Below are 18,514 nucleotides of genomic sequence, written 5' to 3'. Positions count from 1 at the left end.
CTGGGCCTCAATTCCCTCATCTGTAAAATGGGGATTAAGACTGTGAGCCCCCCTGTGGGGCAACCTGATCACCTTGTAACCTCCCCAGCGCTTAGAACAGTGCTTTGCACATAGTAAGCGCTTAATAAGTGCCATTATTATTATTATATAAAAGACAGTGGGCTCACAGTCTAAAAGGCGGTGGGGGTTGCCCCTATGTGCGGTGTGTGTCTCGGGGTGCCCGGGCGTGCATCGGCAACGTCCCCGCACTCCCAACTCTCCGGTCTTTTCTCCAATCAATCAAACAATCAATCAGTCGTATTTATTGAGCGCTTACTGTGTGCGGAGCACTGTATTAAGCGCTTGGGAAGTACAAGTTGGCAACGTATAGAGACAGCCCCTACCCAACAGTGGCCTCACAGTCTAAAAGTGGGGGGGTTGCCTTTATGTGCGGTGTGTGTCTCGGGGTGCCCGGGCGTGCATCGGCAACGTCCCCTCACCCCCGCACTCCCAACTCTCCGGTCTTTTCCCCAATCAATCAATCAATCAATCGTATTTATTGAGCGCTTACTGTGTGCAGAACACTGTACTAAGCGCTTGGGAAGTACAAGTTGGCAATTTATAGAGACAGTCCCTACCCAACAGTGGGCTCACAGTCTAAAAGAGGGGGGGAGTTGCTCCTATGTGCGGTGTGTGTCTCGGGGTGCCCGGGCGTGCATCGGCAACGTCCTCTTACCCCCTCAGTCCCAACTGTCCGTCTTTTCTCCAATCAATCAATCAATCGTATTTATTGAGCGCTTACTGTGTGCAGAGCACTGTACTAAGCGCTTGGGAAGTACAAGTTGGCAACGTATAGAGACAGTCACTACCCAACAGTGGGCTCACAGTCTAAAAGATGGGGGGGGCGGGGGGGTTGCCCTTATGTGCGGTGTGTGTTTCGGGGTGCCCGGGCGTGCATCGGCAACGTCCCCTCACCCCCGCACTCCCAACTCTCCGGTCTTTTCCCCAATCAATCGTATTTATTGAGCGCTTACTGTGTGCAGAGCACTGTACTAAGCGCTTGGGAAGTACAAGTTGGCAACGTATAGAGACAGTCCCTACCCAACAGTGGGCTCACAGTCTAAAAGAGGGGGGTGGGGTTGCCCCTATGTGCGGTGTGTGTCTCTCGGGGTGCCCGGGCGTGCATCGGCAACGTCCCCTCACCCCCGCACTCCCAACTCTCCGGTCTTTTCTTCAACCACGCGAAAACCCTTAGAGAAAGAACTGGACTTTGTTATGGAAGCTTAAAGGCCGTTTGGCATTGCAAAAGAAAGGTATTGTATTTTTCAGTCGATTCCCGAGTTGGTCATTTTTTACTCCAATTTGATCATTTCAGGCGGATTTATTTAGAGTCAACCTCTAAATGAATGTTTCTAGACTGTGAGCCCACTGTTGGGTAGGGACTGTCTCTATATGTTTCCAACTTGTACTTCCCAAGCGCTTAGTACAGTGCTCTGCACACAATAAGCGCTCAATAAATACGATTGATTGATTGATTAGGGGCCGTCTCTATGTTTCCAACTTTTACTTCCCAAGCGCTTAGTACAGTGCTCTGCACACAGTAAGCGCTCAATAAATACGACTGATTGAGTAGAAGATCTGCATTTGCAGCAATATGCCGTCTGTGCGCTTTGCACATAAATGCAATAATTTACAAGCCCATAGTGGTATTCACCGATTGTAAAATAGAGAAATGTTTTCTACTTTTCACACACAAACTTCTCGCTCTGGTTGAGCACTTGGTCATCCGTTGTAGTGCGAAGAAGGGAAATGAGGATTTAGAAAAACGATCAGGTATTGGCAACCGAACCGTTGGAGTAGTTAATAGATGATAACTTTTGCAAAGTAGACGTGGTCATTGGCTTTCAGAATAAGAGTGGAACAAGTTATCCACTGTGATTTAGTATTACAGTTTTAGGGATCGAGATATTCATGGGACTGTTTAGAAACAGGCCAGTGGAAGTTTCTTATTATTTTAGATCCCTGAGACAAAGAACAATGTTAGTATTTAATATCAAGAGTTTTGATTGTTTAAAAAAGTTTCTCAAAATTAAGAGGATTTCTGCGAAGTTTAGACTTGAGAATGTGAATATTAACATTTAGTTTCTAGATTGGACGAGCATTCTTATTCTTCCAAATCGTGAGGTTAAACCTCCCTACTCCATGATAGTAGTGCAAGTCAAACTTTTAAAAATTATATTAAGCATGGGCTGTGTCAGGTTGGACATAGTCCCTGTCCCACATGGGACTCTCAGTCTTAAGTAACCTAGATATAGATATAAAAATTGAGGTATTATCTAAAATATCAGGGTTAGAGAAATCACTGTATCTGGAAGTGGCAATTGAATAAAATCCCAAAAAGGAGAGTTTTACTTTTTTTTATTGAAAATCAGTTTTTGAAGCTTACCATGTTTTGACTTAATTGAGAGGCATAATTATTAGAAAAGTAGAGTTGGTACTTGTGCAGTTTCCTGTTTCAAAAATTATTGGCACTAAAGGAACCAAATTGCTAGGCAACAAAGATCAAGCAATTAAATATTTTTGATTGTTTCAATTCTCAGCGATCTGCAAAAAATATATTTATAGACTCTTCCCCAAATTAATCCTCTCACATGGTTTATCTGGCACTAGTACTTTTCCCCTTCCTCCCAAGATGTGAATATTTGGTTCTGTTACATGAGACTCCTTTCAATAATGTATGAATTGAACCTGGCCCCAGGTATATTCACAAAAATTTGCACTTTTTCCTTCAGAATTCTGCTGGTGTCCTGGGTTGAGTTTCATAATTTAGGAGAAAAAAAGTGCTCTTAAATTGTGAATTTACCTAGGCAGTATACTGAAAGATAGCATTTTATATTTTGTGATCATTAAGTGGGTGTGAAGAATATTTAGATTTATTCAATAATAGAATACATCTCACCAGTGGCAAGATCTCAATATTCACCCTGGTGTCCGTGTCTTCACACAGTGTCCCTACTTTGAAATGGTCAGGGCTGAGGTGTCATCTTGGTGGTCAGTATAGTAAGAGTCTAGTGTTCCTGCATTCCATCTGATTCACACATAACAGATCATTGTTTAGCTCCAAAAAGGGCTACTTGCCAACTGTTTTTATTAAAGTGTTGGTTAAGAGGATTCTAGAACTATTCAAGTTTGAAAAGGTTAATGAGCACTTAGTGTTCCCACAGTGTGGACCCTTCATTAACAAGAAATAGAGTACTGAAGGTTTTTAGTTAGGATATTTACATTTTTGTATGACACTCAGTGTGCTAAGTCTCATTCTTAAACTGCATATTCTTTGGTAGTTCCTTTCCCTCTGCCTTCACATATGTTCAAGTCTCACCCACATTAAAAAAACCATAAACCTCTATGCCCTCCATCTATCACCCTAACTTTCTGCTCTCCTCATCTAGACTCTTTAAATGGATTCTGTACACCTATTTCCACTTTCTCTCCCCCGTCCAATTCTATTCTTGACCCACTACAGTTCCTTCTCCTTCACTCTACCGACACTGCATTCTTAGGTTCCCAGTGACCACATCTTGTCAAATCTAATGAAGTACCAATATTATGATTTTTAATGCATAATGTTACCATTATTGAAGTAATAGTAATTTCATTTCACTGGATTTGGGTGAAAGGTGGTCATTGGCTAGTTGTTATTGTAGTATTTAAGTGCTTACTACGTGCCAAGCATTCTACAAGATAATCAGGTTGCTTGCAGTCCAAGTAGAAATGAGTAGCATTTAATTCCACCTTATAGATGAAAAAACTAAGGCCCAGAGAAGTTATGGGACCTGCCCAAGGTGACACAGCAGATAAATGGGGCATCCGGGATTAGAGTCCAAGTCCTCCGACTCCTAAGCCCGTATTCTTTCCACCCGGCCAAGTTCCTTCTGCTCTACCTGTAACCTTTTTGACCATTCCCTTGTCTGGGAAATGCTTGCTATGTACCCCAATTTTACTGGCTCTGTTCTCTGCCCGTTCTCCTCGTCTGTTTTATCTGCTCTTCCTCTGGCTCCCATCCCCTACTCTGGATGCCTACCCCTCAAGGCTCTTCTGGATCTCCGACTCTTATACGTTGCCATAAGTTTGGCTGCCGCCTCTGTGCAAGTGACTCCCAAACTTATGGTCCTAGCTTGAGTCTGACCTGCCTCTCAAATGGCCACCACCCCAGTCCAGGCACTCATCATATTCCAACTAGATGACATTTTGAGTCTTCTCACAATTCTTGTTGCCTCCAGTCCCTACTTCACTCTGCTGTCCAGGTCATCTTTTTCAAAACCATTGTTTTTCACTTGTTACCCCACTCAATGAAAAAAATCTTAATTAGTTACCTATTTCCTTCAGTCAATCAGCAATATTCATGGAGCACTTAGTGTCAATAGAGCATTGTAGTTGGGAAAGTAAAGTAGAATAGAAAATGGGGAAGCAGTGTGTCCTAACAGATAGAGCTCAGGCCTTGGAATGAGAAGGACCTGGTTCTAAACCTGGCTCCGTCATTTGTCTGCTGTGTGACCTTGGGCAAGTCAGTGAACTTCATCGCCTCAGTTAAAATGCATCTGTAAAATGCGAGCCCATGTGGGACAGAGACTGTGTCCAACCTGACTAGTTTGTATCTACTCCGGTGCCTAGTACGGTGCCTGGCACAGAGTAAGTGCTTAGCAAGTACCATACAAAAAAAGAGTTGGTAGACAATCAAGTCAGGGAGACCGATGCTAAAATAAATTACAGAAGGGAAACCACAGAGTATGAAGAAACTAATATAGGTGCTGTTGAGGTGGGGTGACTATGAAACTGTTCAGGGGTTACAGATCCAAGTACATAGATGATGTCGAAGGGAGGGCGAATAGGCTGGGGAGAAGTGGTTAGACAGGGAGGACTTTTTGGAGGCGATACAGTTTTAGTAGGGCTTTGAAGATGGGGAGAGTGGTGGTCTGTCATATCTGAAGAGGGAGAAAGTTCCAGAAACAGTGGAGATTGTGAACAAGGGGTTGATAGGCAAGAGAGATGAGATCAATGTACAAAAATTAAGTTGGTGTTACAGGAGCAAAGTGTGTTGTTTGGGTTGTAGAGAGAGAGAGGAGCAAAAACTCCTGACCACTGGCTTTAAGGCACTCCATCAGTTCCCTCCCTCCTATCCACTCCTCTCCCGCAACACTTTAGCTAATTTAGCACTTCATTCCTCTCAGGCTAATTTATTATGCTGCTCAAACCCTTTTTCCTGCCTAGAACTCCTTCCCCCTTCAAATCCTCCAGGCCTCCCTCTCCCCTATCTTCAGTGCCCTTCTGAAATCCCACCTCCTTCCAGAGACTTTTCCAGATTCTTACCCTCAGGTCATTCATCCCACAGCACTTACATACACATCTGAAATTTGTATTAATGTCTGTATCATCATCTAGACTGTAAGCTCCTTGTGATCAGGGAACATGACTACCAACTCTGTTGTATTGTACTTTCCCAAGCATTTAGTCAGTGCTCTCCACACAGTAAGTGCTCACTTCCATTGCTTGATGTCATCCCAGTCATAGCACTTCTGTACACATTTACGTCCATACTCTACAAGTTAAGTACTTATGAATCAAAATATTTCATTTTCCACTTTCTTACCCCATCTATAATTTTGTCACTCACGAAATTACCTCTCAATAAATAACAAGGTCTTTAAAGGTGTCCCGCCGTCGACCCCCTGGCCCACATCCTCCTTCTGGTCTGGAATGCCCTCCCTCTGCACATCCGCCAGTCTAGCTCTCTTCCTCCCTTCAGAGCCCTACTGAGAGCTCACCTCCTCCAGGAGGCCTTCCCAGACTGACCCCCCCCACCCTACCTCCTTCCACTCCTCCCAGCACCTGTATATATGTTTGTACAGATTTATTACTCTATTTTAGTTGTACATATTTACTATTCTATTTATTTTGTTAATGATGTACACCTGTCCACATGTTTTGTTGTCTGTCTCTCCCCTTCTAGACTGTGAGCCCGTTGTTGGGTAGGAACCGTCTCTATATGCTGCCAACTTATACTTCCCAAGCGCTTAGTACAGTGCTCTGCACACAGTAAGCGCTCAATAAATACGATTGAATGAATGAAGGCAGTATTCATGCAAACTCTACTGCCTTACCCCCCCCCCCCCCAAGTACTTAGTACAGTGGTATGCATAGAAGTGCTTACTAAATTTTACTGGTTTGAGTCATCATCTCCCTCTTCTTGGTTTTCCCGTATGGCTCCATTTCATCTGTTGTCCACAGTCCACTTCTCAAAAACCTCCAGTGGTTACATGTTACTCCCTATATCAACCAGGGCACTTGACCATTGGATTGAAGGCACTCCATCAGATCTCTTGCTCTTCTTCCACCACTTTTCTTTCTCCCAAGCTAACATTCTCACTGTCTCATATTTGACTTTCCCACTTCTGATCTCTCGTTCATGGCCTTCTTCTGCCTGGAATTCCCTCTTCAACTATTTATATATTTTACTATTTAAGCGTACTCATCATTCCATTTCTTTACCTCCTGTATGTAAAATGTAGGAGATAAAATAATCTATGTGTCTCTTTCTCCTATTATGGCCAGGGTTCCTTGTCTTTTACCTGTATCAAACTCTGCACACAAAGTGTTCCAGTGTCACTTGTTATTTCTCTTAACCATTGCTGATCTCTGAAAAGTATATATAGTTCAGCTTACCAGGTGAAGGGACTGTTGAGCAATCATAGCAATGAAAGCTGAATTGCATCTAACAAATTCTAGAAATATGACTCCTGTTGCCATTTTGGGGTATGTCTGTTTATAGGCCCCTATATGAGTTACTAGAGAAGCAGTGTGGCTTAGTGGAAAGAGCACGGGCTTGAGAGTCAAAGGAAGTGGGTTCTAATCCCGGCTGTGCCACTTGTCTGCTGTGTGACCTTGGGTAAATCAGTTAATTTCTCTGTGCCTCAATTACCTCATCTGTAAAATGGAGTTTAAAAGTGTGAGCCCCAACGTGGGGCAACCTGATTACCCTGTAATAATAATAATAATAATGTTGGTATTTGTTAAGTGCTTAACAAATATCATAATTACTTTTATTATTATTATTACTAGCCTAGAAATTTAGGTATAGTCAAATGACTAACCATTAGCATCTATTGGCTTTTCAGTAAGAAATGTCCTAATAACTTCAGTTATTTAGATTGTTGTGGGAAACAGTTTAATTTCATTCCTTGATACATCCGTGAGATAATCAGGGGTTAATTAATACTATATGTCCAAAACAGAGCATCTTCATATTGGATCATCAAAAGTATTCAGATTGTAAAGGGAAAATTATGTAAAAAGAAAAAAAATTTCTCTAAGTTTTTTTCTCAAACCAGTGCATTTTCTTTTAACACAATCCTCCCTATCCCCAATTAGGAGGTACTTATGGAATGTAACCCTCTCTCTCTCCTTTCTCGTTTCTGTCTAGTTGTGATTTACATGTTTAAAGTATCCTTTATTCTTTTTTAAGAAACTTAATAAAGGTTAATTGGGCACTGAGTGCTTCCTTTTGGAAACTAAAGAACAGATTCAAAAGACCAGCATTAGTTTCAGATAAGCACTAAAGCAGGCAAAAGTTCACTGGAATAATGGCTAGGATGGTGGTGTTCTTCTGTAAAAAGGGGAAGTGATAAGCCCACAGTTGTATTCACTAAATAGCTGACAGTGAAAGGAGGAACACTGGTAAGCAAATAGCTAGGCTCAGGAAAGATGGGGAGAGCAGGTTTAAAATTGTTTTGCACTATCCCAGAGACAAAATTAATGAGGAATCCTATCTGATTCACTCCCATTTCCCCTCCTATGTTTCTAACCAGAAGTTTGATAGTTTTTTAAAAAAAATTTTGGTTTATTTGGAAAAAACTAAGCACTTGACATCTTTATGAAGAACTCAAGGCACTTGATAAGCTCTCTTCCTTCTATTTATCCTTGCAACTCTCCCATTACAACCCAGATTGCACACTTTGCTCCTTTAACACCAACCCACTTATTGGGCCTCTAACCATCAATTCCTTGCTCACGGTTCCTCCTGCTTGCTCTGCACTCCGTACACAAACCATCACTCTCCCGATCTTCAAAGCGTGAATATTGAGATATTATATTAAGGGCTTACTATGTGCCAAGAACTGTACTAAGCACAGAGGTAGATAAAATAAATCAGATACAGCCCCTGTCTCATGTGGGGCTCACAGGCAAAGTAGGATTTTTAGTCTTTCTAAAATCATATTTACTCCAGGAAATCTTCTCTAATTGCTCTTTTCCCCATCCAATTCTAGTAATAATAATAATAATAGCATTTATTAAGCGCTGTTCTAAGTGCTGGGGAGGTTACAAGATGATCAGGTTGTCCCGTGGGGGCCTCACAGTCTTCATCCCCATTTTACAGATGAGGTACCTGAGGCCCAGAAAAGTTAAGTGACTTGCCCAAAGTCACACAGCTGGCAAGTGGTGGAGCTGGGATTTGAACCAATGACCTCTGACTCCAAAGCCCGGGCTCTTTCCACTGGGCCACGTTGCTACTCCAATTCTCTCTACCTTTTGTGTCCTTAGCAGCATCTCCACACAGCAATTATGTGCACATCCTTATAAGTGTTGCTCCCCCTCCTAAAATCTCTCTCCCCCACTAGATTGTAAGGTACTAGACTGTACTGTCCCAAGTGCTTAGTACATTCATTCATTGTCATATTTATTGAGCATTACTGTGTGCAGAGCAACAATTCAGCAATAGAGACAATCCCTGCCCACACTGGGTTTACATACAGGAGGGTTGTAAAAGAGTTTTACTTCTTGTTCTGGAAAAATTTGAATATTTTTTCTCCCAGTCTGATAGTCCTTCCTCTTTCTCCTCCAGTTTTTTTTTTTTTTTAATTTTGACATAGGCAGGATCAGAGCAACAGTCATTCTTTTCATGAATTTTCTTGGAAATCCTTCAAAGTTCACTTAAGATTTTTGTAGCTTTTGTCAGGTAAATGGTCTTTGAAAACTGAGAGGTACTAATTTAAGTACATTTTTTCCTCCTCCCTACTGCACTTAGATATTCCCCTCTCCTCCTCCTCCCCATAGTACTTAGGTGGATCTCTTTATACTTGGTTGCTTACCTTTTCTGTAATTTTATTTTAGTGTCTGTCTCCCTTGCTAGATTGTAAGCTTCTTGATAGTAGGAATCATGTCTATTTACTCCACTGTACTTGCCCAGTTTGCACAGAGTATGTACTGAAATACCATTGATTTTTTTTTTCTGATAGAACTAAGCTTTTAATAATAATAATGATATTTAAGCACTTTCCACCAGGCACCCTACTAAGCTCTGGGGTGGATGCAAGCAAACTGGGTTGGACACAGTCCTGTCCCACATGGGGCTCACAGTCTCAATCACCATTTTACAGATGAGGTAACTGAGGCCCAAAGAAGTGAATTGACTTGCCCAGGGTCACACAGCAGACAAGTGGTGGAGCCCATGCTCTATCCACTACTCCATGCTGCTACTTTTGTTACATGAAATAAAACATGAGTGTATCTCCTTGAGTTTTTGAACCCATCCTGTACTCCGTACCATTTAGGGTAAGTTGCCATAGTGCCTGGGTGGCCAGACAACAGAAAAGAGGAGTAAAGAGTTCTCCTAAGCATCTTTTGTGTTCCCAGTCAGAGTGTGAATTCCTTGGCATTAGGGAACAATGTCCTTTGCTTTGCACCAAGTAGGAGCTCAGTGAAAACGAATACTATTAATTTCAGAAATTAAATAAGGAAGTTGAGGGTTTCTCAGTAGCCCCCACAAAAATAGCCAAAGCTCATTCTGCTCCAAGGTGGCCACAGTGCTCCAGCAAAGTGGTACCCGGAGTAGCACTGAAAGCCCAATACCCCAGATTCTGCCACAAGTTTCTCTTGTTGCCGGCAACCTGGCACTTGGTTGGGATTCCAAGGTCCATCCATGGCTATGTAGAGTTCAGAAATTTTAGGGCATTTGAATTCTGCTGAAATGAACCAAAAATTAAAATTTTCTGACCACTAGGTGGTTACATCAACCACTAGGTAGTGGAACGGTGATGCTTAGGTGGGAATAAACTGAACATTTTTGCCTTGATTTTTATCAAGTGATCATGGTGTTTCTTGGGGGTTTTAGTTGATTGCAAAAATAACTCATGTTATTACATTTAAAACTGTTAAGGAAGTGAAAGCTTTTCCATCTTTTAAGAGTAGATGTTGTGAATGCTAGTGTTTGAACTAGCAAAATTGGTTTATAGGTTTTAGATAAGTTAATCAAATTTTGTATAATAGCCAATAATTACCTTAATATGCAATATTTGAATATTGAGTAAGATCAGAATTGTTGTATGCAGCCCCATTATTAATAATAATTATGGTACTTGTTAAGCACTTACTGTGATCCAAGTGCTGTTTTAAGCACTGGAAGATACAAAATATTCTGGCTAGACCCAGCCCCTATCCCACATGGGGTTTGCAGTCCCAGTAGGCGGGGAGTAGGGATTTAATACCCATTTTACAGATGAAGAAACTGAGGCACAGAGAAATTAAGGGACTTGCCCAAAGTCATACAGCAGAGAAATGCTGGAGCTGGGATTAGAACTGAGGTCCTCTGATTCCTAGGTCCCTGCTTTTTTCCACTAGTATACACTCCTTCCCTTTAATATTTTGTAATTCATATATAAACGAACTGATGCATGAAGAAAAAGTTCAGGTAGTGGACTTTGAAGAGAATTGGCTGGAGCTGTGAGCCCTGTTCAAGTCAGGGATGTGCCCAACTTGATTATATTATTATACGAGTGCTTGACAGGTAGTAAGACATAACAAATAACTTCAATATTACTCTCATTATTCTTATTCTAAGGAAGCAGGATCCCTAGTATGTTGGACTTGAAATTTATACCTCAGTTGATCTCCAGATTCTCCCAAGTGTATTGGCATTTTTGGGTAGTCTCCAAAATGGGCTACAATTTTAAGATTTATTTGGGTTTTCAGATTAAGGGTGTCCACTTAAAATAAAGTGATAGAAGTTTAATTTGGCCTACCTCTTGTGCATTTTCTTCTAAAAAATGTCCATCTGTGGGCATTGTATTTCAGAGGAAGAAATTGGACTTTGCCTGCCTGTAAAATTCTATGCAATTGTCCCACAGTCTAGCTTTTCTAGATTTCAGTCTCAATCATTGTATTAAATGTAATTATGTGCAAATTAGATCTCATTCGTGCCTGTGGCTTCAACTACTACCTCTGTGCAGATGTTTCCCAAATCTTCCTCTCCAGCTATGACCTCTCTCCTTCTCTGCAGTCTCTCATATCCTCCTGCCTTAGGACATCTCTACCTGGATGTCCCGCTGACACCACAAACTAACATGTCCAAAACAGAACTCCTCAACTCTCCCTGCCTGCACCCTCACTCCCCAAAACCTGCAGCCCCCCATCTTTCCCATTACTGTAGACCACACCACTGTCCTCCGTATCTCACAAAATCATAACTTTGGTATTATCATTGACTCTCTATTTCAACCCACAATTAGTCTGTAACCGAATTCTGTCGGTTCTACTGTCACAACATTGTCTTAATCTGTCCTTTCCTCACCATCCAAACTCCCTATCATATCTTTGAAGCACTCAAATCAGTTTGCCTCCTCTTATCTTACCTCCCTGATTTCCTATTAATAATAATAATGATGATGGTATTTGTTAAGCGCTTATTATGTCCAAAGCACTGTTCTAATTGCTGGGGGAATACAAGGTGATCAGGTTGTACCATGTGGGGCTCACAGTCTTAATCCCCATTTTACAGATGAGGGAACTGAGGCACAGAGAAGTTAAGTGACTTGCCCAAAGTCACACAGCTGACAATTGGCAGAGCCGGGATTTGAACCTATGACCTGACTCCAAAGCCCGGGCTCTTTCCACTGAGCCACGCTATTACAACCCAGTCTGTAGACTTTGTTCCTCTAATGCCAGTTTATTCACTGTACCTCGATCTCATCTGTCTTGCCACTGAACCCTTGCCCACGGTCTGGAACTTCCTCCCCCTTCATATATAACAGACCACCACCACTCTCCTCACCTTAACAAATATCAGTAATTGTGAGCTCCTTGTGAGCAGGGAACAGGTCTACCTACCCTATTCTCCCAAGCGCGTAGTACAGTGTTCTGCACACAGTAAGTGCTCAGGAGAATTGATTGATTGAAGTTTAAAAGCAAGCTCATCCTTTCTGGATCAGTGTTAATAATTATGATATTTGTTCATTCATTCGTATTTATTGAGCGCTTTACTGTGTGCAGAGCACTGTACTAAGCACTTGAGAAGTACAAGTCGGCAACATATAGAGATGGTCCCTACCAAACAACCGGCTCACAGTCTAGAAGGGGGTGACAGACAACAAAACAAAACATGTGGACAGGTGTCAAAATAATCAGAACAAATAGAATTAAAGCTATATGCACATCATTAACAAAATAAATAGATTAGTAAATATGTGAGTAAATCTGTACAAATATATACAAGTGCTGTAGGGAGGGGAAGGAGGTAGGGCAGGGGGTGGGGAGCAGGAGGGGAAAAAGGGGGCTCAGTCTGGGAAGGCCTCCTGGAGAAGATGAGCTGTCAGTAGGGCTTTGAAGGGAGGAAGAGAGCTAGTTTTGCAGATGTGTGGAGGGAGGGCATTCCTGGCCGGGGAAGGACGTGGGCTGGGGGTCTACAGTGGGATGGGCGAGAAAGAGGCACAGTGAGGAGGTTAGAGGAGCAGAGGGTGTGGGCTGGGCTGTAGAAGGAGAGAAGGGAGGTGAGGTAGGTGGGGCCAAGGTGATGGAGAGCCTTTGTTAAATTCTTACTATGTACCGAGCACTGTTATAAGCTCTGGGCTAAATACAAGGTAATCAGGTTGTCCCACGTGGGACTCACAGGCTTAACCCCCATTTTACAGTTGGGGTAAACTGAGGCACAGAGAAGTTTAGTTTCTTGCCCAAGGTCATACAATGGACAAGTGGTGGAGCCGGAATTAGAACCCATGTCCTCCATGAAACAGTGTTTTGTTTTTGTTACATTTGGGTAGAAAATATACCAAGGAAGACACACTGACTGTAAAACTTTCTGAGATCACATTTCCTGAGGGAGATCTTCCCCAGTAGTTTCCGATCTCCTCGCTTTGAATTCCCAACTGCCCCCTTGACCCTCTGCACCATTTTAATACTTAGATTACCACAACCCCGTAGCACTTAAGTACAATATAGCCTGTTACTCCCCGCATCTGTAATTTTAAGCATCTCTCACATTAAATTGTGAGCTCCTCGAGTGCAGGAATCTCCTACTATTTTTTTGTACTCTCCCGAGTGGTTAGTACAGACCTCTGCAGATAGGTACTCAGTGTAATTGGACACTGAAATTTGATTTAGAACAGGGCAAGGACTTTAACACAATTAAATCTTTTTCATTAACTTGGAGCATTACTGCCTCCTTGTGACACTCAAAAATTGAATTTATGTCTTCAGATATCCAAATCTATGTACAATTATCAAGTCATGATAGTTTGATTGTGAAGCACTTAAGACTGGGGGTAGTTAAGTCTTTAAAAGAAAACATTAGGTTTCTTTTACTTGGAAGTTTAGTCAGACATCACAATGAAAAAGGCGTTTCACTTAAAATATTTTTTATTGGGGTCTGAATTTGAGTTCCTTAAGCTTTCACAGAGTCTTAACTAGCTTAAAGACCACCACTAAAATTTGTGTTTCCCACTGAACATTATTGAATATTATTTTACAGTAGCTATTGTCTTCTGTCTGATGAGGCATGAAAGTTTCTGGCTAAGCACTGTTGAGCAGATGTAGTTGAGCAGTTTCATGTCAAAAAGTGACAGATTCTTGACCCTGAAAGGAGGTAGGTAGAAATTACTATAATCACCTCATTGTTGGTCATAATTTTTGCCTCACATAAACAAGGGAAAAGGAAAGCCTAGTGGAAAGAGCACTTAATTTATCTTTGTCTCAGTTTCTTTGTCTGTAAAATGGGGATTCAGTGCCTGTTCTTGCTAATTAGACCAAGTTCCTTGTGGACATGGATCATGTCTACCAATTCTATTGAGTTGTATTTTCCCAAATACTTAGTGCCGTTTTCTACAATGAGTAATTGCTCAATCAGTAAACATCTATGAATGATTTATGTAAGTGCGCAGGAGACGGGAGCTATGTCTGACCTGGTTATCTTTTAATGACCACGGTGTTTAGTACAGTGCTTGGCACAGAGTGCTCAAGAAATAACACTACTGTTGCTATTATTATTATTACTACTTTTATTATGGGAAGGGCTATTATTCGAGGAATTCAAGCAGGAAAGAAAGAGGTGAAGAGCATGGTAGGAGGCTGAGACTAGATCCCTTTTATTGTGTTCTCCCAAATGGTGAATACAATAGACATCAAAATAATTGTGATAATTCCCCCACTTCTCTTCCTACCTGCGAGCCTTTATCCTTGGCTTCCACTCCTCTTCATATTCTCCTTTGCTGCTTTCATTACATACAGAAATGATTTTATATTTCCTCCTCAAAAGTCGGGAAGGAGAAATTGTAGCTCAACTGAAAAGGTGTTAATGCCACCATAAGGGAGATTGGTAAAAGAAAATAACTAAACAGTTTTCCATATCTCAGGGATTAGTGAATTTTAAACCCAGTGTTAATGAAAACTTGTCCTAGAGTAAGCACATCTTGACGGAAGTTTCCCTCCACACACACATCCCTCCAACACAGTATCGTGCAGGTGAATATGGTAATCTGAAATGGATCCACCCCATATCAGGTTTAGCATAGGAAGTGGCAATATGTGCCCTACCTAAGGGAATACTCTTCCGTGTGAGTTTCTGTCTCACACAGCTCCTAGATATTTCCAAACTGGTCAGTGGGAATACAGTGGTGCAGCTGAGGTTTAATTAGTCATGGCTGACCTAAACTTGGTTGCCCAGAAATCCACTTGAAGTTTTCCCACTCCACAGGATAAAGGAGTAATCCATGCTTCAATACAATACCAGGAAAGTCACAAGAAATAAGGGCTTCTGACACACAGCTGACCCTTTTCTGCCTGACAATGCTAGCCAGCAGAGTTTCTGATGGCCCAGAACAGTTGGGGAACCACTAATTTCCACAGTTAATTTATGAGGGAGGTTCCGCAAGTTCAGAAACTTTGAGCGGGTGTTTCTGGATTTTATGTGCATGAGGGGTTTTGGGAGAGTCTAAGTCCAGATCACACCTAGATCTGCATCTATAATCATTACAGTGACTCAGGCTTAAAATGACTTATCAATCAATGGGATTTATTGAGCGCTTACTCAGTGCAGAGCACTGTACTAAGCTCTTGGGAAAGTACAATATAGTGGAGTTGGTAGATGTGATCCCTGGCCCCATGGACCTTACAGTCTGGAGGAGATGGGTAGTAAAATAGATGCTGGATAGGGGAAGTGGTAGAGTATGAGAATGTACTGTGGGACTGGGGTATCAAAGTGCACAAGAGATGCATGGCTGCAGCCGGGAGGGCAGAGATGGAAAATAAGAGCCCAGTCTTCTTGGAGATGTGATTTTAGGAGGCTTTTGAAATTGGGGATAGTGGTGGGCTGTTTATTTAGACCCTGATTTTCCCTTGGGAATCTTGTCACATAAATGCACTTGGTTATGAACCGAATCTCATGTGCTTGAGGTGTTTTCAAGTCTGCTGTGGCCTGGGAGAAGTGTTTTATTGTGGCACATATCAAGCATGTTTTAACCTTTAACTTCTCTGTTCCTCATTTTCCTCACCTGTAATCAATCAATCGTATTTATTGAGCGCTTACTGTGTGCAGAGCACTGTACTAAGCGCTTGGGAAGTACAAGTTGGCAACATATACAGTCCCTACCCAACAGTGGGCTCAAAGTCTAGAAGGGGGAGACGGAGAACAAAACCAAACATATTAACAAAATAAAATAAATAGAATAGATATGTACAAGTAAAATAAATAAATAAATAGAGTAATAAATATGTACAAATATATATACAGGTGCTGTGGGGAAGGGAAGGAGGTAAGGTGGGGGGATGGAGAGGGGGACGAGGGGCAGAGGAAGAAAGGGGTTCATTCTGGGAAGTCCTCCTGGAGGAGGTGAGCTCTCAGTAGGGCCTTGAAGGGAGGAAGAGAGCTAGCTTGGCGGAGGGGCAGAGGGAGGGCATTCCAGGCCCGGGGGGATGGGGATTAAAATGTAAACTGTAAAATGGGGATTAAATTCTACTTCCTCGTATCTAGACTCTGGGCCCCATATGAGGAAGGTACTGTGTCCAACCTGATTATCTTGTATCCACCCTATCACTTAGAACAGTGTTTGGCATATAGTAAATCCTTAACAAATACCATCATTATTGTTGTTAAAAAAAGAAAATAAGCAATATGCTATCATAGTCCTGTAAAAATTGCATAATAAAATCATTTTAGGTTGCAGTATGTGGTTTTCCCACCTGTTAGGGCAAGATGTAATGCAGTCAAACCTGTCAGAGTGAGAGAGAGAGAGAGAGAGAGAGAGAGAGAGAGAGAGAGAGAGAGAGAGAGAGAGAGTGTGTGTGTGTGTGTGTGTGTGTGTGTGTGTGTGTGTGTGTGTGAAGCTACATGCTTTGACTAGAACATTAGGGAAATTTGAGTAACCTCCTTTGGCCCTCCTTTGTTTCTGGTTAGAATGTGTTGAAGGGGGTGGAAATTGGTGGGGGTTGGGTGGTAGAGAGAGAGTTGCTTCTATCAAAGTGTGCTTAATATCAGACAAGTTTTTTCCTTAATGGGTTTATCTCAGTAATCCCTGAGATATGGAAAATGGTTTAGGTTATTTTCATTTACCAGTCTCCCTTAGGGTGGCATTAACTCTTTTTTAGTTGTGCTACAATAATAAAAGCTACTGAGGATTTTGCAGATAATTTGGTAAATCCTGATTGGCTCACTGTTACTGTTGCCATGTAAACCTCCCCAGCGCTTAGAACAGTGCTCTGCACATAGTGACTGCGTAATAAATGCCATTATTATTACTGTATCCTGGTGTCCTGTTCCTATATCCTTACCAATTTTCAGTGTGTAATTGCTTAGGCATCTGAAATTTTCTTTCTGTTTGAAAGGATTCATTTTTAAAGAGTGGACTCATTTTGAATTTTGACAGTAATTTTCACTTCTGGCTGATACGCCATCGTTCTGGATGAAGATTATTTAGAACCTGTTTATATGATAGTGTTTTTTCATTCAAGATGCTTGTGGGTCAACTGGAAAACTTGGTTTCCTTGTAGAACCAATCATTACGTGGTATTTATGTGCATAGCACTAAGCACTTGGGAGAGTGTAATACAGCAGAGTTGACAGACATTTTCTCTGCCCACAAGGAGCTTGGAATAAAATACAGTGTTTTGCCTTAGGGTCTGAAAGACATTGGGAGGGGAGGAGGGCGGTGAGAAGGAACCAAGGTATTGTAGTGGGATATGGATTGTGGGGAGACAGGCTTTATAGAGGTTTAAATCCATCATTTTGGTCTATTCAGCTCTGATCGAAATTTCTCAGAGCTTGTCAGAGGACCGGGATCCATAAGTCCCGCTCAAGAAAGCCATCAGGGTTAGATTTAACATTTAAAGTTAGGAGGAAACTGGTACTATATGTCGTATCTACATTTTTGGAGTTAGATAAGTAATTGGTATTTTTTTAATTCTTAAGACAATGTTTTCATCCTTAGAGTGGTGAAGTAATTTCCTTGCAAAGTTATAAATAGAATGAGGCTACTTTTATAAAAAAAAATGCTTTAGTTCTGTGTGTATTCCCTTTCCTAATCAGAGGTATTTATTGAGAATTTACTGAGTGCCAAGCCCTAGATCAAGAGTTTGAGAGTGCAGTAGAAGCAAAAAGGAGAAAAGCTTTTCACATTTAATGGTTAAATAAAGCAATATTTGGTTCTTAAAGACCTCTCATTTATTTTGAAGTTTAGGCGGTTTGATCTTCCCCATAATATTTGGTATTTTATGTAAAGCATAAAATTTTTTCAAACAACGGTAAAAGGTGTAGATTGCTGTCTTTTTGTAGAATATTTTGGGAAACAGTATCTCATATTGTTAAGGGATTAACAATCACGTTTTCACCTTTTTACTAAATGAAGGTAGGCAGCTAAGGAGAGAGGTATACTGTCTCTTTAAAAAGAATGGTTTGGAATGTTTTGGTCTGAGTTCCAGGTGAACTCAGAGAAACTACAGTTGAGGGTCAGTTGGAGTGAAGCTGAACCCCAGGTAAGATGCCTGAAGTTTGAGCTTCTGGTGGATGGACTTAGATGGCAAAGGAGAGTGATTGAACTGCCAAACTTTGTTAGAGATTTGAAAATTAAGAATGAGACTCATAGGAAGTGAAAAGGTGCATATCTGGATGTTACTGGATTTGAGGCCTTCAGGCTGGTGTATTTTGAGGTACTGAACTATGAAATTTGTTCTTAAGGCTCAGGACCTCTTATTAAATGAGAATTCCCCGCTATACTGTAAGCTC

General features: G+C 41.5%; 1 protein-coding gene across 2 annotated transcripts in view; it reads left to right on the top strand.

Moving 5' to 3' along the window:
• The window catches only part of DIDO1 (death inducer-obliterator 1), a 67,123-nt gene that overhangs the window by 10,201 nt on the left and 38,408 nt on the right, over positions 1-18,514 (top strand). The gene's annotated exons all lie outside the window — the stretch shown is intronic.

The sequence above is a fragment of the Tachyglossus aculeatus genome, chromosome 8 (genome assembly GCF_015852505.1).
Source record: "Tachyglossus aculeatus isolate mTacAcu1 chromosome 8, mTacAcu1.pri, whole genome shotgun sequence".
NCBI classification, from domain to species: domain Eukaryota; kingdom Metazoa; phylum Chordata; class Mammalia; order Monotremata; family Tachyglossidae; genus Tachyglossus; species Tachyglossus aculeatus.
Note: the sequence above shows the minus strand (reverse complement) of the source record. Positions and strands in the feature narration are given on the sequence as shown.